The sequence below is a fragment of the Miniopterus schreibersii genome, assembly GCF_964146895.1.
Source record: "Miniopterus schreibersii genome assembly, chromosome: X".
NCBI classification, from domain to species: Eukaryota; Metazoa; Chordata; class Mammalia; order Chiroptera; family Miniopteridae; genus Miniopterus; species Miniopterus schreibersii.
Window position 1 is genome coordinate 71,167,853 of NC_138104.1, and position 11,526 is coordinate 71,179,378.

Consider the following 11,526-nt stretch of genomic DNA (forward strand, 5'->3'; position numbering starts at 1 on the left):
AGTTGGAGACTTCAACATTCCTTTCTCAATAACTGATAGAACAAATAGAATAGAGAAGAACCTGAATAATAATTTCAATCTCTTTAGTAAAGTACTCCTCCTGTTCATTAACTTTATCCTCAATCTCATTGAACTTCCTTTCTGAGTTTTCTTCTCTCTTGTTGGGTTTTTTTATGACTGCTATTTAGAATTTTCTATCATGGATCACAATCTTCCATGACTTTGAGTTTGGTTTTTGGAGAACTGTCATTTTCATTCTGTGTTACCATATTACCTTGATTGTTCATAGCGCTTGATGTATCGTTCCTCTGTCGAAGCATTTGAAGTAGTGAACACTTTTCTTATTTTGATACCCATTTGATTTTAACAATTCAGTAGGTTGATAGTTAGAGGTCCTTCTTTTTGTTTTCCAGTAAATTGTGCTACAGTGCTCGTTTTGTTTTCTCTTACCTTTTCTACGTGCACCACTGTGGTTGCAGTGTTGGGGGTGGGGGGCATCAGAAAGGTAGTGAGAGTCAGTGCCTGGATGACTTGGATGGTAGGTGTCCAGGTCACCTGAGTCATGGGGCACCACCATTGTGGTGGTGGTGGGGAGGTGACATATGGGGGAGGAGGCTGGGTTTGTGAGCTCACTGTACTGTTTAGTTGTTCATTATGGCTGCTGCATTGTAGCTGAGAGGCCACAGAAACTTCCCCACTGCTGTTACCACTGCCTAAGTGGGGAGAGGGAGCCAGATTCTCACGTGCTAATGCTGCTTCTGCCCCTGTAACCCTCCACTGGGCAGTGGTAAGAGGTCCATACCCTGAATTCTTCACTGCTGTCACATTAGCTGGTGTCATGGTCTCAGCTGTTGTGGGCTGGGAACCACATCTGCAGACACTGTCTCTGTCCTTCCCCCTTCCTGCCTCTCCTGTGTATTCCATTATGCACACTTCCAATTTGTGGATCTATTAGTTGTGCTAGTATGTTAAACAGAGAAACCTTTGTTGGGTTATAGATGTCTAACTTGTAGATTTAAAGAGAGATACAAAGAAGCCTTCTCATTCTGCCATAATGCTGATGTCACTCTCAGAAAGAGTCTTCAATCAGCTACCACCCCTAGGGCACAGAAGAAAGCCAACAGTCTGAGGCACCCAGTCTATTGTGTAAGAGATCTATTAGCTTATTCTCATAGCTGCAGCCTGATTAAACACACATGTAAGGGCCAACCGTAATCCTCTCCAAAGACCACAGAGGGTGGTAACTATCTTAATACTCTTTCCCTGCCATGCTCTATAACACTAGTAACTCCCAATGGGTAGATTGTACACACATCTTATACCCTGGTTTTTATGTATGATGACAGTTTTTGTGGCAGCTACCCAGGGGAATCCCCTTAGTTGCCAGGCTCTGGTGGCCAGTGGAGCTCATATTCACAAGTTCAATAAGACTGTAGCAAAGAAAGAAACAGTTCTTAGCTGGCTATCATTCAAGGGTTCAGTGAAGAGGGTGCAGACAGAAATGCCCATCTCCCAGTCTTCCCCTGAAAGAGGTATATTCGCATACTTTAAAATCTGCTGTTTGAGGACCTGGTTTCCAATCAGCTTGAATTTTGGATAATGCTGCCCTCCTAAAAAGAGCTTGAAAGTCTTCCCTCCTCTGGAAATTTTTGGAATAGTTTGAGAAGGATAGGTGTTAGTTCTTCTTTGACTGTTTTGTAAAATTCACCTGTGAAGCCATCTGGCCCAGGGCTTTTGTTTGCTGGGAGTTTTTTTATTACTGCCTTTTGACCCAGCAATCACACTTTTGGGAATACATCCGAAGAAATCTGAAACACTAATTGGAAAGAATATATGCACCCCTATGTTCACTAAAGCACTATTTATAATAGCCAAGATCTGGAAACAGCCCACGTGTCCACCAGTAGATGAGTGGATAAAAAAGCTGTGGGACATTTACACAGTGGAATACTACTCAGCCATAAAAAACAAACAAACAAACAAAAAACACCAAACAAACAAAAAACAACTGAAATCTTACCCTTTGCGACAGCACGGGTGGACCTGGAGATTATTATGCTAAGTGAAATAAGCCAATCAGAGAAAGACAAAACATATGATCTCACTTATATGTGGAATCTAATAAACAAATAAATTGATGAACAAAATAGAAACAGAGGCCTGGATGCATGGAACAGATTGACAGCTGTCAGAGGGGAGGGGCAGGGGGGACTGGATGAAAAAAGGGGAAGAGATTAGCCAAAGAACATACTGTATATGCATAACCCAAAGGAAAGGGGATGGGGACATCTATAATAGTGTCAACAATAAAAATAAAGTAAAAAAAAGAAGAAGAGGAAAATCGCAAAGACAAGCAAAGACAGCTTGGATTACACTGTGGACTCTGAAATGGGAGCCGATAGCCTGCTAAAGCTGAGGCTAAGACTCCAGAACTCCCACATTCATATGAATATAAAGAAGAATTAAATGTTGTTTTCCCTCCCTAGTGTAGAGGACAGGTACCTGACAAAGGTCCCAGAGTTTTCTAGTTTATCACAGTATACAAGAATAAAGAAGAAATGCTGTGTTGTATCTAGGAAAGTAGGCTAGCCCATTATTTGCTGTAGTCAAGAGCAGCAAAGGAACAATGGAACATTTCCCAGGTAAGAAAACCAAAGTGACTCTGTGATTAGAACAAGAAAGATGTATCAGTGACTGGCATCCACAAATGACCAAAGGTTACACAAGAAAATATCTAAGTGATGCCAACATGGATATATAAGAGCACAGAGTATTAAAACCCTAATTGTATCCTCCCTCCAGAATATAAATACAACCCTGGTGAAAAGTGGAGGGTCAAAGGGAAAAGAGTCCTTAAATAGCTGAAATTAAGTTTCCACATTCTGGTATGATGGAAATTTTTAAAAAGAAAAGAAAAGATCAGTGTTAGAGAAAAAAGCAAAATTTCTTACACCCTTAAGTTGGTAGACTTAGTTTACACTATTAATATAGTTAAGTTTAGAAACAGTTATAAGTGGGAAAATCTAACAAATTTCTCCCTTAACTAACCACATTTATGCCTCAGAATGCAAGAATAAGGCTCCTATTGCCACCTGATGGCAGTGTACTCTAGAGTAGAAGCTCCCTCCAGTTTTGCATGGATGAAATGCTTTCTTCCTACATGTCATGATGTTTCATATTCCCATATTTCCACACATACCATCCCCTCTGGCTGTCATGATATTTCCCTGCATCTTGTCCACCTTTTATGGTCTCATTTATGTTTTATGTTTCAACTCAAATATTCCTTTCTCTACAAAGCCTTTTTTGTCCCCCCATCTCTGATCCCTCACCCTCAACACAGGTAAAAATAACCTCTTCTTTATTTGTGTTCCAATAATTTGGTAGATATGTCTACATGTCACATAGACCAAGTTCTGTTATTTGTTCACATATCTGCTTCCTAGTAGGACTTTTAACCCATACAAGGCATGAAGGTAGGTCTGACTAAACTTGGAGTCCCAAAATTAGAAAGCAGAGGGCAGACACAGAATATGAAAGCTTGGGAACTATTTGATGATGAGTTTCATGTATAGATGGAGAAAAAAATCAGTATCCTCTATCTGAAAGATGTATAAATATATACGCATATTCAATTTTAGAAGGTTTTACTTAATTGTTTTATGTCTTTTAACATTTTTCTACTAGACATGCTCCAATTTTGAAATAAGACAATTGTAATCTGTACTATAAATGTATGTTTCCATTTCCCACTCTACTAATCTTGGTGGTAGTTATTTAGCTCCTATATTGCTATGATTCCTTCAGAAAATATGACGTGTTATTATTGATGACCATCTTTATCTTATTTAGTAAATTTAAGTTTAAATTTTACTCTGTCTAATGTGTGTGTGCGTGTGTATGCTTTCTTTTTATGTTATGTGCTCCATTTACTTGTAAGATTAGGGAACAGGAAAATATCCAGAGTTTCTCACAGAAGTATGTAAGGGGGTGCAAGAGGAGGGCTTCCCACATCAACTCAGTCAAACATCTTAACAAGAAGTCAATTATCAGAGTAAACTGAGACTTAAGGAGATACGGGAACTTAGCTACTCTTACACAGCTAGGAAATAGAAGAACAGGTATCAACTCCAAAGACCATGCTCTTTCTACTTCTCTGGGTCCCTGATCTATACACATCTAGTGATATCCTCCATAACCTCATTATATTGAACCATGAAGTCTGCCATGAGGCCTAAGCAGATTGGCCTCACAGGGATGGGTAGAAGATGATACAGATACAGGTTTCTCCTTTGTCAATCCTGATGGAATGCGGTAAGTCAACCTCATCTGTATGGGTGGGGTGAGGTAGCATGGAGAGAGCTATGGTCTGAATGTTTGTGTCCCTCTAAAACCTCCAAAGATGATGGTAATAAAAGGTGATATTACCTCACATCTCTTAGGATGTCTTCTATCAAAAAGACAAAAGATAATAAGTGTTGGCAAGGATGTGGAAAACAGGGGAACCCTTATGCACTTGGAATGTAAATTAGTACAGCCATTATGGAAAATAGTTTGGAGGTTCCTCAAAAAATTAAAAATAGAACTACTACATGACCCAGCAATCCCACTTCTAAGTATATGTTCAAAGGAAACAAAATTACTATCCCAAAAAGATATCTGCACTCTGTTATTAATTGCTGCATCTTTCATGATAGACATGATATGGAAACAACACAAGTGTTCATCAATAAGTAAATGGATAAAGATGTGAAATATATATATATTGGAATCTTAATCATGGGAAAGAAAGAAATTCTGCCATTTGTGACAACATCGATGAACCTGGAGCATATTATGCTAAGTGAAATAAACCAGAGAAAGACAAATACTGTATGACTTCATTTATAGGCAGAATTTTTTTTTTTAAAAAAAGGTCAAATTCAGAGAAACAGAGAGTAGAATGATGATTATCAGGGGCTGGATGGCCTGGGAAATGGGGAATGCTAGTCAATGGATACAAGCTTTCAGTTATAAAAGTACTAAGTTCTGGTATCTAATGTACAGCATGTTGACTATAGTTAATAATATTGTATTGCATACTTAAATTTTACCAAGAGAGTAGATCTTAAGTGTTCACATCACAAAAAAAGGTGATAGATGTGTTAATTAACATGATTGTGTTAATCATTTTGCAATGTATGTAAATCAATTCATCATGTTGTATACTTTTTTTTTCGTAGTGCTTGATATTTATTGATAAGAATGCAAGTTCATTTTCCAGGTAGTATTGAGAAGCTGGGCTGAGTGCCTGTTTTTGTTTGTTTTGTTTTTAGTATTTTCGTCCAAATGCACACATCTGTGGGACTGCTGCAATTTTTAAAGAAAAATGACAACTATGCAAAACTGGTGCATAGGAGAAAAGAAATGTCAACAATTTGGCTGCCAGGCACACTAGGCTCCAGCAGCAATCTGGCGGGGGAGAGAAGGACTCTGGGAACAATTAGAGAACTAATCAGGTTGAAAGACTGGCCCCTTCAGGGGTTGGTGAGATGTCCAAATCAATGTCCAAGGAGGTGTAGCCAACTCAGGCATCTTCTAGGTTGGCCTTTACCTCTAAAGGCGGTGGATCATCATGTCGTATACTTTAAATATATACAGTTTCATTTGTCAATTTTACCTCAATAAAGCTGAAAAGAAAGTATTCTCGGTTGACAGGTGGGGTTTTTTTTCCAGTACTTTAAACATGTCATTGCACTATCTTTTCATCTGCAAGGTTTCTGCTGAGAAATCAGCTGATAATATTATTGATTACTCCTTGTATATGATGAAATTCTTTTCTCTTGCTACTTTCAAAATTCTCTCTTTGTCTTTACCTCTCAACTCAATTATAAATATTTTGTGGTATAGATTTCTTTGTGTTTATCCTACTTAAAAGTTTGTTGAGCTTCTTGGATTTCTAGGGTCATGTCTTTTCCTCAAATTTGGCAAAACTTTAGCTATTATTTCTTCAAATAATCTCTTTGTCTCTCTCTTCCCCTTCTGGGCCCCCATAAGTCATATATTGGCCTACTTATTGTGTGCCATATGTACCTTGGACTCTCTTCACTTGTTTTTATTCTGTTTAATCTTTGCTCTTCAGACTCACTAATTTCAAATATCCTATTTTCAAGTTCACTGACTCTTTTATCTGCTCAAGTCTGCTGTTAACTTCTGTAGTGATTTTTAAATTCAGTTATTTAATTTCTTTCAACACCAAACTTTTGTTTGTTTCTGTTTTGTAATTTCTAGTTCTTTGTTGATATTCTTATTTTGATCATATATTATTGTTCTGATTTCTTAGTTATTTGTCTTTGTTTTATTTAGCTTTTGGAACATATTTAAGTCAGTTTTTTTCCTACTAAGTCTGATATCTGTGTGTCATCAGGGATGGTTTCAGTCACTTTATTTTCTCCCTTAGAATGAGCTGTTTTTCCTGTTTCTTTGTATACCTTGTGATTTTGTTGTTGTTGTTGAAAATTGGGAATATGAAAAAACTGTCAACTGTCTTATTCTTTGCACACTGGCCCTGTACTGGGGAAGTCCTAATTAGCTGGGCCTTGTTTCTGAGCCTCAGGATCTGCATGAGGAGAAAGCTTATCATCATCTGAGGCCTCTTTTGAGCATGTCTTGCCTGAGCCTTTGTGTGGCTTTTTGAATTTCTCCAAATACTCAGTTGCTCTTAAATATTATAATTTCTGAAGGAGTCTTTCCTTGAAGACTTTGATGGTTTTTGTGTCTCCACTCTCAGTGTCCCTGCAGCTTTCCCAGGGTGTTCTGACTGCTTCTCCTGCCTGAGAACAAAGTTGGGCAAAACAGAGAACAGTCCTTTACATAGCCCCAGACAGGTTAAAATGTGGTAAAGGCTAAGCTGATTCCTCCTGTTTAAAGGAGGAAATTGGAAACTCAGTTGAAATAGCCAAGATCTGGAAACAGCTCAACTGTGCACCAATATGTGGATTTAAAAGCTGTGGTAGCCCTTGCCAGTTTTGCCTAGTGGTTAGAGCGTTGGGCTGCAAAACAAAAGGTCTTGGGTTTGATCCTCAGTCAAGGGCAGATACCTGAATTGCAGGTTTTATCCCCTGCCCTGGTTGGGCTCATTTGGGAGGCAACTAATCTATGTATCCCTTTCACCTTGATCTCTCTCTCTCTCTCTCTCTCTCTCTCTCTCTCCCTCCCTCCCTCTCTTCCTTCCATTCTCTCTAAAAATCAATGGAAAAAATATCCTCGGGTGAGGATTAAAAAAAAAGCTGTGATACATTTACACAATGGAATACTACGCAGCCATAAAAAAGAAGGAACTCTTACCTTTTGTGACACCATGGATGGACCTGGAGATTATTATGCTAAGTGAAATAAGACAGTCAGAGAAAGAAAAATACCATATGATCTCACTTATATGTGGAATCTAATGAACAAAACAAAGCAAAGAACATAGAAACAGAGGCATGAATGCATGGAACAGACTGACAGATGTCAGAGTGGAGGGTAGTCGAGGGGCTGGATGAAAGAAGGTAAAGGGGTTAAGCAAAAACTAACATATGTATAACCCATAGACACAGACAACACTGTGGTGATAGCCAGAGGAAAGTGGGGTTGGGGAGTAGGTGGAGGTGGGCAAAAGGGGGTGGGTGGAATGTGGACAGAAGGAGACTTTGCTTGGGGCAATGGGTGCATGATGCAATGTACAGATGATGTTTTGTTGAGTTGTGCACATGAAACATGTATGGTTTTGTGAGCCAATGTTACCCCAAGGAATTCAATTAACCTACAGTTAACATCATATTTAACCATGAGAAATTAGATGCTTTCCCCCTAAAATCAGAAACATGGCAAAAATGTCTTCACTCACAACTCCTCTATAACATTATACTGAAAGTCCTAGATAATACAATAAGACAAGACAAGTAAATAAATGTATACATATTGGAATGAAAGGTCTAAATTAAGTTTGTTTGTTGTTTTTGCTGGTGGCAAAACTGTCTATGTAAAAAATCCCAAAGAATAAACAAAAATACTCTCCTAGAAATAATAAATGATTATAGTAAGGTTGCAGGATACATGGTTAATGTACAAAAGTCAATTGCTTTCCTATATACCTGTAATAAACAACTGGAATTTGAAATTAAATGCACACATAACTTACCTTAGCACCAAAATAAATGAAATACTTAGCTATAAATTTAACAAAATATGTGCAAAATATGAAGATAACTACAATACTCTGATGAAAGAAATCAAAGTGAGAAATTAAGATATCATCTGTAGGTTGTTTGTGTATACCCTTTATCAGACTGAAATAAGTTTGCCAAGAGTTTTAATCCTGAACTGGTATTGAACTTTATCAATGCTTTTGGTGCATCTATTGAGACTGCCATTTTTGCTTTTTTCTGGTAATTTTAAGAATTTAGTTCTTAAGATTAACTTTGAGGTGTAATTTACATACAGAATAGTGCACCCATTTTACATTTACAGTTTAATAAGTTTTTATTTATTTCACCCATGAAAGAGCCACCACCAAGATATTTAATATTCCCATTACCCAAAAAAGTTTCTTCATGCATTTTAGCAGACAAATCCCCCAGCTCAAAGCCCTAAACAACAATTTTTCTGCTTTCTTTCAGAAAAGATTATTTTTGTCTTTTCTAGAATTTCATTTAGATAGAATCACACACTCTTTTGAGTGGATGATTAATCCATTCTTTTGAGAGTGGATTTTGAAACTCATCATAATGTATTTGCAATTTCTCCATGATTTTGCACACATAAGTTCATTCTGTTTCTTGCCTAGTAATATAACATTATATAAATATAATATGCCTATTCATTCACCTGTCAATAAGTATTAGGCTTGTTTCCAATTTGGGGGCCATTGTGAATAAAGCTTCTATAAACATCTATTTACACATCATTTGAGGATATGTATTTATTTCTTTTGAGTAACTACCTAAGAATGAGGTTGTTGGGTCATATGGTAACTGTATGTTTAAACTTAAAATATTTCCAAACTGTTTGCAAGAGTAGCTATAACATTTTACACTACCACTAGCAATGTATGAGAGTTTCACTACATCCTCACCAACACTTGGAATGTTCAGTCTTTTAACTTTATTCATCCAGTGGTTGTGTAGTGGTTAATTAATGTGGCTTTAATTTTTATTTACCTGATAAGTAGTGATGTTAAATGTTTTTCACATACTTACTGAACACTGGTACATCTTCTTTTGTGAATGGTTTGTTCAAATATTTAGCCTAATTTTTTACTTATTTTTAATTTACATGTGGAAATTTTTGTTTTTTGGTATACAGATCTATGGATTTTAACATAGATTCATATGACCACCCCCATGATCAAGATACAGAACAGTTCCATAACCAAAAAAATGTTCTCATACTATGCCTTTGCAATCAAACCTTTCACACACCATTAATCCTGAACAACCCCTAATCTGTCCTTCATCCTATAGTTTCGTTTTCTGAAAATATCATATTGTATGACTTGGGGCCTGGATTCTTTACTTATTATTGCTTATCCCAAATGTTAATTGATGCTGTGTTTTCTTATTCTTGCTTTTAAAAAGTTTTTAAAAATATATTCTGAACCTATCTTTCATCCAATATATATTGCAAGTATATCCTCCCAGTCTCTGGTTTGCCTTTTTATTTTATTAACAGTGTCGTTCAAAGAACAGAGCTTAGTAATATTGATGAAGTCCATTAATAAAGTTTACCTTTTATGATTCATGCTTTGTTTTTGTATTGATAAACATTTGTCTACTCAAAGTTCTTGAGGATTTTCTTTTGTGCTTTCTGCACAGATATTTTAGAATTTTAGCTTTTACCTTTAAATCTGTGATTCACTTCAAGTTCAGTGCAGTAGATAGAACGAAATAAAGGTCTAGGTTTGTTTTTTACCAAGTGGATATCCAGTTGTTCTGAAACCATATTTTAGAGACTAATATTCCTCCTTATTCCCCCAATTGAATTATCTTGGAGGTTTTCTTGAAAATCAATTGATGATATATATGTGTGGATCTAATTTTGGAATATTCTATTCTAATCAAATTGATCTGTATGTATACATGAATAACATAGTAACTTGATTATCTTAAGTTTTGAAATTATGTAGTGTAAATTCTTCATCTTTGTTCTTTTTCAAAATTGTTCTGAGTCTTGCATTTCCATATAAAATTTTAATAGGTTTATCAATTTCTATTAAAAGGCCTAATGAAATTTTGACTAAATCTGCATCAAATCTATGTATTAGTTTTTGGAGAGTTGTCATTTTAACTATGTATTAGTTTTTGGAGAGTTGTCATTGAGGCTTTCAATCAATGAGCATGGTATATTTCTGTATTTGTTAAATTTATCCCTATAAATAACATGTTTTAAGGTGCTGTTCTAAATGGTATTTTCAAATTTTGTTTTTAAATGGCTTTTTGCTAGTATATAGAAATAGTTTATTTTGTATGTTATATGGTTTCTTGCCACATTGCAAATTTCACTTATTAGTTCTAGTTGCTTTTTGTATATTCTTTTAAGACTGTATATATATAAGCTTTTCACCTTTGACTGAACAATGTTATTTCTTACATTCCAAGCTGTATAACTTGTACGTATTTTTCTTGTTTTATATAACAATGTTAAGTAGAAGTGATGAGAGTGGAGAGCCTTAATTTGTTTTTAATCTTAGGGAAAATACATTCTGTTTTTTTACTGTCAAGTATGGTGTCACCTGTAAGTTTATTGTAGATATTCTTTATCAGGTTGAGGAAATTCCTAGCTTGTTGAACATTTTCATCATGAATGAGTGGTGAACTTTGACAAGTTCTTTTTCTGCATCTATTGAAAAGATCATATTTTTTTTGCTTTTAGTATATTAATATAGTAAATTACATTGTTCAAATTTGAATGTTAAACCAAACTTACATTGTTGGGATAAAACCCATTTGAATTGACATGATATTTTTATATATTGCTAGATTATGTTTAATGTTTTATTAAGAATTTTTGTGTCAGTGTTAATGAGGAATATTAGTCTCTACTTTCTAATGTAGTTTTGTAATGTTCCCTTCATAAAATGAATTGGAAATATTTCCTTCTTCTGATTTTCTGAAGTTTGTGCAGGTTTGGTATTATTTCTACCTTAAGTGTTTGATCATTTTACCACTGAATATATCTAAGCCAGGAGTTTTCTTTGGGCTTTGATATTTTATTATGAATTCAGTTTTTAGTAGACATAAGGTATACATATTTTCTACTTCTTTTAGTTCCATTTTTTATAATGTCTTTAAACAATTATTATTTTAAAATTTGTATTTTATTGTGGTAGGAACACTTAACAAGAAATCTATCTTTTTAAGAAATTTGTAAGTGTGCAATACATTATTGTTGACTATAGATACAATATTGTACAGCTCAGATCTCTAGAGCTTATTAATCTTGCTTACCTGAAACTTTATGCCCTTTGATTAGTAACTCCACAGTTCCCCTTGACCCCAGCCCTTA